Genomic DNA, 15,577 nt, shown 5'->3' with positions numbered 1-15,577 from the left:
GGCGCATAGATTTTATTCTAAAAACCATTCTAAAACCATTATCATAATTTTGGCAACTACATGGAGAAGAGGAATCATACGCAGAACTGCAGGATCTTTCACCTTTAGGGCTCTTAGACATTTGAAGCTGCGCTTCCCTGCGTTCTGTTTTTATGCATTCAGCCGCAGGGGAGCGCAGGAGTAGACGCATTCAGTTTTTTTCAATGGGGCTGTACTCACACAGGCGCATGTAGGCGCCGAACACAGATTGAGACGCAACATGCTGCATTTTTCCTGCGTTCGGCGCCTTAATGCGCCTGTGTGAGTACAGCCCCATTGAAAAAAACTGAATGCGTCTACTCCTACGCTCCCCTGTGGCTGAATGCATAAAAACGGAACGCAGGGGAGCGCAGCTTCAAACGCTTGTCTGTAAGAGCCCTAAGCAAGTTTAGCGTAGCAATATAATCTTAGTAAAGCAACTATAATTACCACTAGACGGCGAAATCTGATTATATGTAAAAGGAAATGTTAAAAAGCTGTGCCACTAAAGGAACAATGACATTAAAAAATGAAAATATTTTATTCCGGCTTAGTTTCTATCTAATCATACAGCAACTACAAATATTTTTCTATTCAACACGTCTTATTTTATACTGTTCATCTAACTAAACTCACTGTATTCTACACAGTTTATCTATAATCTGCTGTGTAACCTGTGCATTCTGACCTATTCAACTTTAAGGGCCCTGGCAATGCAGACGGCAAATCATTCACCCTAATGGCTGAGCAGCTTGTTTATATAAACTGGTTTTTTAACCAGTGCATGACAACAGTACATATTTTAAAAAATTATTTTTTGGTACTACTGTTCTTTTTAACCTGAAGCCCCAGTCTTTACTCAATTCTGTACTGATAGTTAGTATTATAAATAAAATACAGAAAAAAACAGACTTAGACTTCAGAATCTTCTGTTCTGGTTTATTGTGTATGAAGGCACAATAAACCAGAAGATTCTGCATTTTTTTTTTCCTCCATTTAATTTATATTGGTTCCTGATAGTGAGACCATACCATCTTCCTGAAATTTAATAGACTGAAAAGTGCACCAAAAGACGACCAGAATCCTGATAATACTTTGGACCTGAAACTGTTAGTGCAGTATTTAGGTGTGGAGCCACCCTAGGCACTGGGCCTAACCGCACCCTCCAGTTTGCGGAAGTGATGTCACGTGCACTGCAACATGTGACATCACTGCCTACAGGGAATTGCAGGCTGACCTCCCACCTTTGCAGATTTGTGCAGGAAGGCTCTAGAGGTGGCTTGGCAGGTTTCTTATTTATCTTTTAAAAAAGTGACTATGCATAGGCACCTGATGGCTGTCCCCTTAAAGTAGAAGGTATAATAATAATAAATGCAATAAAGTACAACATGTATTCAGCTGCAAGTTTGTCCGTGTCTGATTATTATGTCGTTCCTTGCGGAACATTTGTTTGTTTCTCCTTTAAAGCTACCGCCCTAGGCACAGGCCCTCGGGTGCCTATATATAAATAGCACCCTGGATACAGTATGACATCACTTATAAACTTATACAGTGTGGCATGGCACCTTATAGATCAGCAGACTAAAAAAACAATTCTTTACCCAAATCTTTTGTTTAAATATCGCCCCTCTCAGTAATTATAATCACTTACCCCATGCCTTCTGTTCTCTAAAAACTACACCAGTCCATCATTGACATCATCTACTTTCTGAATGTTCTGGTGTGGGTTTGCATTCACAGTAAAGAAAACATCTAAAGTTACAAGCAAAAAGACTTTTCACTATTCTGCACATGCGCACCCACACCAGGGCTAAGGAGGGAGGACCGAGCCACAAGGAGGGAGATTGCAACAGCAAGTGTGGGCAGCATGGAGGTGTGACTGCAGCCTCTTCGGATCAGTGAGTAAAAGGCAAGTCTGCATACGTCTTTGTTAGGAGAGTGCATGCAGGAGCGTCTGTTTTCCTGATGATGTCCTCAAATGCATTCCGTAAAAGTTGGGGGGAGGGGAAATGCCCCTCCTTGCCCCTGTCTGCGGACACCCATGTCTATATTTATTCTGCAGAATTGACTCTATTTAATCTGCAGAATGCTCTACCACACCTGAGTAAACAAGGATAGAACTTTTCGCTGTTTGCTTAAGATTGCAGCCGCAATATCAGTTTTGTGTGAAGAAACTTCCCTGTCTGCGTGTAGCTGCTGGCTCCTGTCTGGGTTTAGATTACAGTGAGGGAAGGGGAGTGAAGGAAAAGGGAGGGGGAGTGAGGAACCACTTAGGCGCGGCTGCCAGCAGTGGAGGGTTTGAGCAGTGAGAAGGAAATCTGACACCAAGCATACCTCCCAACTGTCCCGTTTTCTTTGGGACAGTCCCGCTTTTGACAGCTCAACCTGCACTCCCACATTTGTACTGAAACGTCCCGGCTTTCACTGAACTGAACAACCACTTTTCTAACGTCATTGGCTTTTGGCATAGAGCCCAGAACAGCCACCAGGTGCAAATAAGATACTTTTGTAACAATTTTGAGATAAGCAATTGTAACAACAGGTCTCTTGGGAGAAGTTAGACTCACTGCTTAAAGGGCAATTCACCTTCATTAGCAAAACTGTAATAACAAAAAAAAAACACAGAAATGTTTCATAAACTGTCAGATTTTATAAAATGAACATGGTAATTAGAGGGTGTGGCCAGAAAAATGAGCGTGGTCAAAAAATGCCACGATACGCGTGGCAACTTTTTTTGTCCCTCTTTTTATTTCAAAAACATCAGGAGGTATCACCAATGGAAATGAACAGTTGTCAGAGCTCAGAGCAGCAATATTTAGAGTTTTTATGGTTGTATTTACCTATACATTTCTGACTGTATTTTTTTTTGGGGGGGGTTAACTTTCTTTCTCTTTTAAGGATTCTCTTATTTTTTACTTGTTTTAAGTATAAAGTAATAGGAGAAGAGGAAAGCTTTTTAAAACTGCCAGTCAGAGGGAACAGACATTATTTTTAAAGAATATAAATACTACAAGTTTTAAGCATATTAATAGTTAAAAGATTAGGGTTGAGACTAACTCCATTAACAATTTAAATCCTTTGATTATAAAGGACTCAGAATTTAAAAAGACAGTATGTTTAATCATTTTTCCTACAGTGTATTCAGTAAAGGATTCAGAGTTTCAATACCCATTTAATATTGGCACAGATGTCTCAGTCCTATTAAGTCAGCGGCTTACACAGGACATGGGAATTAAATGTTTACTTAAAGGTAATGTGAGCATTTTTATTTAATTTGTTCAGCAATGACTTAGAGTAGAGCATAATGTATTGGTGTTTGCTGACACAAAACCTTGCAGCCCAATCAATTCCACCCAGGATCTGGCACTCTTGCAACAGAATCTGGAAAAACTGCCACTTTGGGCAGCTCAGTGGGAGTTGACTTTTAATATTGATGAATTTAAAGTTATACACCTGCGATATAAAAATATACAAGCCACTTGTACCCTTAATGAGACTGTTCTAGGCAAACCCATAATAGAGAAGGATCTTGAAGTGTATGTATGTATATAACAAACTTGGCTGTAACAAGCAATGGCAGTCAGCAGCTGCAAGGGCAAACATGGTTTTAAGATGTATTAAAAGGAAGTATCGATATAGATGAGGAGAGGGTCATTCCCCCCTTTACAAAGTGCTGGTAAGGCCCATCAGGATTATGCCATGCAGTTCTGGTTTCCAGCGCACAAATAGGATATTATTGTATTAGAGAGAGTCCAAACAAGGGTAAATAAGCTGGTCAATTGTATAGAAATTCTCAGTTATGAAGGTAGACTGATCAAGTTGGGAATTTTTATGGTGGATTATAGGCACATAAGACAGGATATTATAACATTATGGGGCATATTTATCAAGGGTCGAATTTCAAATTGAAAAAACTTTGAAATTAGAATTCAAAAAGACCAACCAAAATTAAGTCAAACTTTTTTTTTTTTGGACAATAGGTCTGTTTTCGATCTAATAGGTATTCGGCTGAATTTGAATCGTTCAATTCAAAGTTTTTCCGCCAAAATTTTTTTCAAAGTCCACCAATTGACTCCAAATGGGTTCTAGGAGGTCCTCCATAGGCTAAAACAGCAATTCGACAGGTTTTAGATGGAGAATGGTCAAGTCAAATTTTTAAAGAGATATTCAAATTTTTTGCATTTTTTTCAAAATCGAATTTGGACTATTCCCTAGTCGAAGTACACACAAAAAATAGCTCGAAATTCGAATTGTTTTCATTCGAAAATTCACCTCGACATTTGATAAATCTGCCCCTATGTATAAATATCGAAGGGGTCCAAACGAAAAACTCTCTTACGCTTCATTCACCAGTAGGTCCTTCCAGCAGACACAAGGGCACTCACTGATATTGTAAGAAAGGAGGTTCCATTATAATATTTCAAAGATTTTTTTACAGTGAGAGTTGTAAATTGTGGAATTCTTTCCCTGAAGTGGTTACACTGGCAGATACATTAAATCCTTTAAAAAGTATCCTGTTTATTTTTTTGCTACTTGCAGATGGGAGACAAAACCGTTAGCTCATTCTTTTTTATAACATTTGAGTTTACAGAATATTCATTTCACGGGATATTGTGTATTTGGCTTTGCTCCCCTGTGATTGAAAGGAAAAACCAGAGAAATAGAGAAGGTTATGCTCTTATGGCTTATTCTCCTTGCGGGTTTGTTCTAGTTATTAATCGGCTGTTTATTTATACATTAATAAAGTAATAAACCTAATATTTCTAAATCATTACTAAAAAAAAAGCATGAGATTCATTCCCAAAAAATGAACACGAGGCTCAGTGTATTAATATGAGAGTGTTAAACTTACTTTGTGAGATCTGCTTATGGAAATAAAGCCAGTGTTTCAGTTTTTAAATGGCAGGATAAATATATTAAGGGGACTTTTAGAAAGCAAGACTAAATGAGGCTTTTATGTTGATGAGAGTGTTTCCTCTTAAATGTGTACTTTCGCATTGAGCTATTGCAAAAGGTATTCAGACAGTACGGCAAATGAATAGAGGCTTTTTGTAACACTGAGACCATCAGCATCACGACTGAGTAATGAAGTTGGTTTTATTTAAAAATACTGTGGGAAATAAGCTGCTGCTGCCGCGAGTCATTTACTTCGGAGAAAAAAAAAAGGTTTTTTTAAATGAGTGATTGCAAATTTAGCGCAGCTGTCTCTGGTAATGTCATTAGAAATGTCTCATTTTTGAAAACTTTCCTTTTTAACTACATGAATATGTGGCAGCCGGGTACAATTGTGAAATCCAAAGTTTAAAGGGGACCTGTCACCCCGTCATATAAAGTTATACAGGTATAGAACCCTTTATCTGGAAACCTGCTATTCAGAAAGAGCCGAATTACAGGAAGGTCATCTCCTATAGACTCCATTTTAAACAAATAATTCACATTTTTAGAAATCATTTTTCGTTTTCTCTGTAATAATAAAACAGGAGCTTGTACTTGATCCCAACTAAGATATAATTAGTCCTTACTGGAGGCAAAACAATCTTTTTGGGTTTATTTAATGTTTAAATTGTTTTTTAGATAAAGTATGGACATCCAAGTTACGGAAAGATCCCTTATCCAAAAAAAACCAAGTCCCAAGCATTCTGGATTATAGGTCCCTTATCTTTATAATAAAAGCACAAACATGAAACCTAAAATGAAAGAGACAACAACAATCCAGTGCCTTCCTGCAATCCAGTTAAATCTGGGAAACAGATTTAACAGACTTTATTGATGAACAATTATTTTCTGCTAAAAATACAAGTGCAATATATCTTTCTTTGATTAAAGGTGCTGACCCAATTTTACACAATGGGAGCGCGCCACTTCTTTTATGTTTATTTGTAGACTTTGATTGCTTGGGACCAGCAGATAAGGGTCAGTCCACACAAGCAGATTCGGGGAGATTTTGTCCCCTGGCGACTAATCATCTCTTCTTCTGGGCGACAATCTTCCCAAACTTCTTTTGCATGTCTTCCCGTCTGCTATAATGAAAAGTCGCCTGCGCTAAAGCACACGCGATGCTTCGTTTTCCGAAGTCGCCCAAAGTTGCCTCACGAGGAAAAGTCCCTGCGCTAAAGCACACACGGCGATTCGTTTTCCGAAGTCGCCCCAAGTTGCCTCACGAGGAAACTTTGGGCGACTTCAGAAAACAAAGTGCCGCATGTGCTTTAGCGCAGGCGACTTTTCATTATAGTGGACGGGAAGACGCGCAAAGGCAGTTCGAGGAGATAGTTGCCCAGAAGAAGTGGCGATTAAATCTCCCCGAATCTCCTCCTGTGAACAGACCCATAAGGAGGCAGCACCCCGCATAGAACATAATTTGCATTCAACCCATTTAGCATCGAACATTTGTTTTTGACATTTGGAGTATTTGGACTTTGTTATTTGTGTGCATTATTCGTTTCTACACATAACCAGTTAGCGCCCCTTTTCCCTTATATACTGTACACCTTCCAACATTGACCCGCCATGTTTATTAAAGTTTGAAACCATTTACATCAATCTGTGTAATGTCCTTATTCTCCTAGGTAATAGATACTCACACAATATAACATTCCAAGTTGCAATTTTCGAGTAGATTTCATAAGGCTTTGTGTTGATACATAAAAAAATACAGTACAGGTATATAATCTTTTATCCAGAAACCCATTATCCAAAAATATCCAAATTCCGGGAAGGCCATCTCCCATAGACTCCAATAATTAACATTTTTCAAAAATTATTTCCTTTTTTCTCTGTAATAATAAAACAGTACCTTGTACTTGATCCAAACTAAGATATAATTAATTCTTATTGGAAGTCTATTGGCTTTAATGTTTAAATGATTTTTTAGTAGACTTAAGGTATGGAGATCCAAATAACGGAAAGATCCTTTGTTCTTAAAACCCCTGGGCCTTCTGCACATCCTATAAAGTTCTACACTTGATTCAAATTAAGATAAAAACTGTCCAAATGGCTACTCACTGTCCCAGCTGTATAAAGACATTCACCATCACATTCAGTATTCAGTATGTTTATGTAATGGTACCTGGGAGGCTCGTCTGTGCACCACCTCCTCTCTTCCTTCTGCTGTTGTGCGCTATTTCCGGGTCTGATGCTCATGCTTGTCTTTTATTCTCAGCGCCGTGCATGATGTCATTGCATGTGACTCGGTATTCATATATTTGAAGGCGCCATGCACAATTCTCCCTACCCAACGTTGGTCTATTTTTTATAGTTCCTGGTTGTGTTTCAAGTCTGTGTATCTGTTCTTTGACACTTGCTCATCCCTGACCTCATCTAGTTCGCTGCCTGTACTGACCTTTTCCTGTTACTTACCATTCTAAAGGATCCTGACTTTGTACTGCGTTACTAAATGATTTTGACTCTGGCCTGTCCCACGACTATGCTACTCTTTCCCCGTCCTTCGTGTCACATGTTACAGTTCCCTTGTCTCCCCAGAAATTTTAACTTGGTTCTCTCACTTTAAGACCTGCCGGCATCCGAGTGGCGGAGGGCTCCTCCTGAAGCAAAAGGCGGTTGTTATAGGCAGAACTATGAGCTGTGAGCGGAACCTTGCCGATGGTTCTGGCTGGGTTTTGGCATTCCAAAAGTGACAGTTTACTCAAGCAGCGATAGCAACATTGAAATACAATCTGTGCAATGATAATTTAATATATAATCTGCTAAAATTGTCTGCTTTTAGAAACCACCCCCATGTATAGAAACCATGGATGAACCTTTGCTGCCATGTTGTGATCTGTTCCTAAATGTGCCAACTTCTCCTTCGTAATAGAGCTTTCTATTTTATCATCTCTTGTGCTAAGGTACTACATCATGCCTCCATTGTGGCAATGACTCAAAAAAATTTGATAAAGAGGCCCACATAACACAGAACCCCCTAATATACCCATCACAGTTACCTGTTCCTTCAAAAAGTATGAATAAATGCCATTTTCTTTGCTGAAATTCAGCTGTTTAACAGTTCTTCTCTTTCTGCATCATTTAAATCCTGGCAGGGAAGGAGGGACTAAACACTCCACAGCTTACAGACAGCATGCAGGAACTACATAACCCACAATGCACTGTGATGTTCCATTCCTTATTGGAATCATGTGTGCAGGGAATTGTGGGGTTTGGAGAATGCAGGCTAAGGACAGATGGCTGCTGATACAAAGTAATAGTAGTCAGTCAGCTCAGCAAAGTAGTCAGAAAGATCAGCAGGAGAGCAGGGGGCTAGGCTTAGGGAACTGTTCCAAACCATTAAAAATCATGAAAAGTCTGTATATTTTTTAATTGATGTATATTGCAAAGTTGCTTGAAATTATGTTTACTTTTCAAAAAGCTCAAGTTATGTTTGTGTGGAGTTCCCCTTTGATGTTAGTTTTTTATTATCTACTCTGAATATTAAAGAAGACCCCAAAAGTTTGTTGGATGTGAAGTTCCAAACAGGTTTGCATTAATCCCTTTCCATTTTGGAGAAGCAGGACCTGTACCTTTTAATGACTGTACCAGTATATTGCAGAGAGAACCAAAAGCAATAACGTTGTAGTATTGGACCAAATAAAACCAACTTAAAAATGAAGTCTTTTAGCAAAGGTAAGAATTTCCATGTGCCCAAGCATGTTATTATCTGAATAATTACTCCTACAACAGATGCACTGGTAAAGAAAGCTGGAGATTGATAGTATATTGATTAGAATCCAATTAAATCATTTGCTGATGTATTATTCTTATCATTGGAAATGCTATAATAGAAGTGTTTATTCTGCTCTTTATCTTCAGGGCCACCAGGTGAGAATTTAATGAGCTGTAGATTAATGACCAGAACTGATGGGAAAGATCCATAGCCGTCTTCCTTATATATGCGCACGGAAGTTTTATTTCAGTATGTATGGGCCATAAGGGACACATTGCTAAGCCATAAACAGTGATGGGTCAGTTATTTTATTGCACATATAACGTATTTAGTGCACTGGGCTGTGACAATGACCTTTATATTATTAGAAATCAACCTTCAAATATTTAAATATCACAGGGTTAGGGCAATCCAGTAAATGGTTCTGTATGTACTCATGGATAAAGCACAATATTGAAAGGTGTTGATTTCATTTAAATTAAAAAGATCACAGAAATAGATTTACTGATCCCAGGAAACATATGGGATCTGCAAATGATGTCTGTGTCAATGGACATCACATGGGTGCGCAGCCTTGGAGCTTTCTTTTACTCCCTTTGTTTGCACTCTATTCAGTCAGCAGAAAGGAATAGATGTGTCAGCACAGGGTGTAGAGGACATTCTGGACTAAACAAGTGGTCAAAAGCAAGTGCTAAATACAGTTTCCTTTTGCACCCACATTCCCATACACTATGTCTTAAATAATAAGTGTAAAGGCATATAGGTGCTACATATATTCTAAACATTATATTAGGATGGAGCAATTTTCCAGCTGACAATTTATTCCTGATTTTTCTCCTAGAACTTTGTCCCCTGTGGCTCCTCACCTTTACCGGAACTTGCCACAACCTCAAACCAGCAAATTTGGACACTTTGGGGCACATTTACCTAGGGTCGAATATCGAGGATCAATTAACCCTCGATATTCGACCGTCGAAGTAAAATCCTTCGACTTTGAATATCGAAGTCGAAGGATTTTGCGCTATTCCTACAATCGAACGATCAAAGGAATAATCGTCTGATCGACCAATAAAATCCTTGGAATCTAACGATTCAAAGGATTTTAATCCATCGATCGAAGGATATTCCTTCGATCAGGAAATTGTTAGGAAGCCTATGGGGACCTTCCCCATAGGCTAACATTGTCCTCGGAAGATTTTAGGTGGCGAATTAGGGGGTCTAAGTATTTTTTAAAGAGACAGTACTTCGACTATCAAATGGTTGAGCGATTTTTAGTTCGAATCGTTCGATTCGAAGGTCGTAGTCGAAGGTTGAAGTAGCCCATTCGATGGTCGAAGTAGCCCTATTCGACCATTCGAAATTCAAACTTTTTTTCCTCTATTCCTTCACTCGAACTAAGTAAATGGGCCTCTTTTAGTCAGTGTCTGACTGGGACAACAGGGGCCCACCAAAAACCCTTAAACCAGGGGCCCACTCTAAGTATTATTTTCTTCCTCTCCTCACGCAACCTTTATTATCCTATTCTCTTTTCTTTACATACTTTAACCTATCATTCCATGTATTTAGCCTCTTTATTCTCATAGAAATAGGGAATGGCCATGAAATAAGCTAAATGTTTAGAAGCAGGAGGGTCCACTGACACCTGGGCCCCCCGGGAGTTTTTCCTGGTATCCCCATGGGCCAGTCCGACACTGCTTTTAGTAAAAACCCACCTTTAGGAAGAACTACATCATTATAACTGGAGGATTCCTTCATTGGATTTTACCATTTGTCTATTCTTTTTATATGCTTATTATGTATCTATATATAACACTACGTTTTTCTTGAGAAAAATCCCCAAGCGGTGATAAGATCAAGACCAAAAAACTATTTTCTTTTTGTAAAACCAATGAATGTTGATGTATTTCCAGTTGTATTATGTCTATAAATCTGCGAGCAGTCAGTAACTACTTTACAAAATATAAATTGTCATGAATGACTCCTTATATCTTATAAGTGAGACTGAGAGCTAATAACAAGGCTGTTTGAATAGATTAACACATAGTGAGCCAAGGCCAGTTTTTGTAAGTACAACATTTTGTTGCTGAAGATGCCTTTTAACACAATATAATGTTAATACAGGTTATAGCAATAGTGATTCCTATTAGTACTACTATATACTGTTACAGTGAAGAGGTTTTTTTTGATTAAAATAGTTTTTAACAAGAAACTGACGATTATACTAGGAGGTTAATAAATTATTGGTCTTTATATTCTATCTGGGAGGAAGGTCTGAAGACATGGATCAATATACTGCACCAAGAAGGAAGGTGCCAAAACTAATTGGGCTATGATGATGGTTCTTAGATTTAAGAGTTGGTTACTGGAAGCAACTGTTTTTATCCTTTCACTTACCATATTCTTATTCCTTCATATCTCAGTTTTGATTTATACAACAATGAACCAAGCTAAGGTTACCCATTACACCTTATTTATCCAGGCACACATTTAAAATGCACAACGGAAACCATGTAAATTGCAAGTCATGTGTCTGACTATTACTGGTTTCCCCTTTATCTCTTCCCACCAATAGCCTTTATTATTCCCTTTTCCTCCCCCTTTTCCCTTAACAATGAGACATTGGATACGGAAATTTTTAGGATTAATGTATTAATGTATGCTTTATTGCTGTTTTAACGGACACTGTGTAAGATTATATCTTTGCTATGTAAGCTGTTATCCTTAATAAAAAAACAAACAAATCAACCCTAAAGCTGGCCATAGATGTTGAGATTTTTAAAAGATCCGATCCTCATCGTGAGACCACGATTTTCTCGGAACGATCATACGATCGTACGAATTCACCATCAACTAAAAAGACCAATTTGCCAGGAAAACAAAGGGGAGCTGCCTGCTTGGCCCTGCAAACATAGATAGATTGCACTGGGACTGACAAAGATTTTTTTACCTGGCCGATCAATTTCCTGACCGATATCAGCCGAAAAATCGTAAGATGTACGATCGTTCGAATCCCACTAACCGCACGATAATTTCGAAGGATTGGTCGGACTTCCCTAAAATTGGTCGTTCGGCAAGAAGAATCGTCGCGTCTATGGGGAGCTTAACACACATCTCATACATCCATTCATTAATTTAGTATGTAATAACATATCAGTTCGCTGAGTCTTGGGATAAAAGTGTAAGAGACATTTTTTTGTATAAATCGACATGTGCTGTGTGCCAGTATTCTGCTACTACTACTGAAAAGGGACACTAGGGGTAACATTTAAGTGCCTACCCCTGACACTTGAATATTTCTTAAATAGAGTGCAGCCAAAGGCAGACTGCACTCTATTCAAAGGGAAGCTGCAGGTCTCTTAATCAGAGATCTTTTTCTCTGCCATAAAGTCAGTAGGGGTCATTTACTTATCCCCCATGCAGAAGTGCAAGAGCACTAAACCTTAGTGGCAGCTCATTTGTACAGTGGAATGACTGCAGTGTGCTCCTCACCTCAGTGTTGGGTGCACAGAGAAGCATCAGAGGGCACAATCCAGACCTGCCCTTACCGCCAATCATAGGGCAGGCGAAATATACAGCCTCCATATTCACCCAAATGCCTTCATGCTTCCCTCTCCCACCCATCATTAATAGAGTGTTGACAAACAAAGTCAGTGCTTATATATTCTTTGGAGCAGCCTCATCGAAAAGAAGTGCAGAGACCGGCACCACTTCGCACTTGTGACATGTGAAACTACAAGTTTTTAAACAAAATTGCAATTTAAGATATAATTTAAAAACAATGAATAGAAACCCAGAGAATGTCATGGAATATGTTTACTTTTGGACAAATTTCACATGATATAAATAAATGGAAGTAATTCCCTAATATTTAATATGCATGTGCAATGGAGAAATATATTGCTGCAGTTTTATATAATATATATATATAAATGCAGTTTTTAGAAAAGCCTCCCAAGCCAGAGTGTTCCAGATGTATTCGACCCAATGTTTGTCATTCACTTTGTATTTTGCTTCACACAACACTCATTTCAGAACATTCCTATCGAGGCTCCAGTGTTTGGGCAGGAGGAAGACAATGTGTTGGAAGGGGAACGATAGAAAGAAATGGGCACATGAACAACTTTACGTAAGTCAACTATTCCACTGAAATGCACAATCCAAGCAGCAATGTGAGATGATGTATTCTCATGTTCCACGATTACAGTATTTAGGCACAGATGATCAGTCACAGTTTCCTAAGTAAAGGTATGTAAATATTTGTAAAAGTACAGATTTTACCCCAAAAGGAATGTTTCATTTCCCAAATAGGCAAAAATTCTTTAAAGGGATCAGCAGGTCACAGGTTGTGCGTACTATAGCCTACTGTCGGAGGTATAAATACATATGTGCTCATTTGTTAAAGCTGTGGGTCCATTTAGTAGATAAAAGATTCTGGCACTCTTGCAACAATCTCTTATCTCCGGCACTATTTCTATATACAATATATATACAGCACTAAATGCAGATAATTCAAGGTTATTGAAAGCAACAAGGGAAGTGAAACCATCTGTATTTTGAGGCCTATGAGTTGACAAAGAGCTGCAGATCTTGGGTGTGTATACTTGCTGATCCTAGAGAGGGGACTCTGAGAGCACACTTAGAAATACTATGAAACTGCTTATACACAGCATCTTTCTGTACATATGGATTATGCCTTGTCCGTACCCCCTTTAGAATAGAGTTAGAGAGGACCGTATGCACTTAAAATTACCTACAGAGCCTGTAAATCTAAAGGGAGACATTTTTTTTGGTGGCATTATTTGTTGCTATTTCTTTTAACCAGAACAGTAGAAGAAAATGGTGTATGGGGGGGGGTGCCTCAGGCCTTGCCGCTGACAAACATACTGAATAAAAATGATTTCATGTATCAGAGCTGAAATAGAAGTTTAAACATGAAAACCAAGAAAATTACAGGGGAACTGAATAGAATTTGTGTTTTTTGTGGTCATATGTGGTTGCCGCTTTTAGACTATAATAAATTATATTATATTATTGCCATTGCTGTATTGAGATCAGTACTGGATTCAGTGGAGTTTAGAGTATAAGCCCTATGGGTCGCCTTCAACACCTGCAACTTGTTCTTTGTAGCTGTGTATATTTGATTATTCATTTTTTACACTAATTGTTCCCTGCCGGTGCTATTAGTGCATTTCCATTACTCTGACTTTGCTTTGGCAGATTTACTTTTAGTTCACCCAATATATTCTCTCGTAACAGTAAACACAGGGCCATATGAACTCCCATGTCCCACCTAGGTGCTGCCCTTTTACATTGCCCACTCCTGCAGATGAGGAGCCTTTTCAGGATTATTAATTGGTATTTAGGGGCATAAATAGAGCTCAAATAGTTTACAAAGTATTCCTGACAAATGCAAGATTTAAAGCATTTGCAACTGAGCGGACACTTGAAATTGTTTTCCCCAGGACGTTATAGTCATCCCGCAGTATCCTTGTAATTTGTGAAGCCTTGTTTTTTTTTCTGGTCAAGTTTTTAAAGGGGAAATTTTTAGTGGAAAAAACCCTCAAATTTTAGAGTTTTATTATACTTCTAAATATTCGAATTTGAAAATACTCCATCTAAACCCTGTCGAAATCATGTAGAAGTCAATGGCAGATGTCCCTTTTAGAATTTGCAGATGTTTCCTGCCATCGTGATCTGCACTGGTTTACATTTGATAATCCAAAAAGGTTGATGTTATTGGGCAACAATTCGAAAAAGTCATACGATTAGAGCGTCATATTCAAAAAAGTTGTACGATTTGAACTGTTGCATTCAGCACTTACATTACTGAGGGCACTTGGGAAACTAACTAACATGCACGTTGATGCTCCACGATGATGTACAGTCTGATCAGGAAGCATGGGCTGTGTTTGTTCCTATATTCCCCAGTGGCGAAACACAATAAAGTGGACCTGTCACCCAGACATAAAAAGCTGTATAATGAAAGTCCTTTGTAAATTAAACATGAAGTCCAAATTCTTTTTTTTATTAAAACATCCATACCTGTTATAAATGTTTAAATATCTGAGCTGTCAATCATATACTGCCTCAGGCATAGAGGCGGGGCAGACAATTACTTTCACTTTCCATTCTGCACTTCCTTGATGTCACTGCTCTCCCCACATTCCCCTTCTTCTTCACGCTCGATAAGTGTGTAGAACACTGTGCATGGGCCTTAGGTCCCCCCCATTCTGGAACATAAACAAGATTTTGTGGTGATACACAACTTGCCTTAATAACAGTGTTAACAAAATGGCAGCTGCCTTTTTGCTGTGATCGTGTAATTCCAAGACTAAAGGGAAATAAATGTAAGTAATATAAATAGTGTAAGTAAAGTTTATATTGCCCAACTAAGATGATGAAAAGCATTTGAAATTATTTCTTAGGTTGGCAGGTCCCCTTTAAGGATTAACCATGATGGTTAATCCTACAAATACAGTAGATTTTCCTTTCATGATTTTCCCTCTTTCAATGAGATATCATGGTGTTTTGGGGGCCTCATGACCCTTTGCCTTTCTTAGACTTTCAGGCCCCAACCTCAGATATTTGTGTTTTGCATGATTAAGTTTATTATTTACCAGCAGTTACTTTGACCTGTTATCCAGAATGCTCGGAACCTGGGGTTTTCCAGATAATAGATCTTTCCGTAATTTAGATCTTCATACTTTGTCTATTAAGACTCAAATTTTTCCAATTTTTTTCTTATTAAAACAAATTCAACCTAATTCCCATCCACAAATTTACCTAATTATGCAAAAAATCGGATCGAAAAAGTCAGTGACAAAATCACGGGTCAAAGCGGATTGTGCAACTTTTCCTATTTGACGGTAGAATCGTATCACTTTTTTTTAGATTTGACCCCCG

This window comes from Xenopus laevis, chromosome 6L (assembly GCF_017654675.1).
Source record: "Xenopus laevis strain J_2021 chromosome 6L, Xenopus_laevis_v10.1, whole genome shotgun sequence".
NCBI classification, from domain to species: domain Eukaryota; kingdom Metazoa; phylum Chordata; class Amphibia; order Anura; family Pipidae; genus Xenopus; species Xenopus laevis.
Note: the sequence above shows the minus strand (reverse complement) of the source record.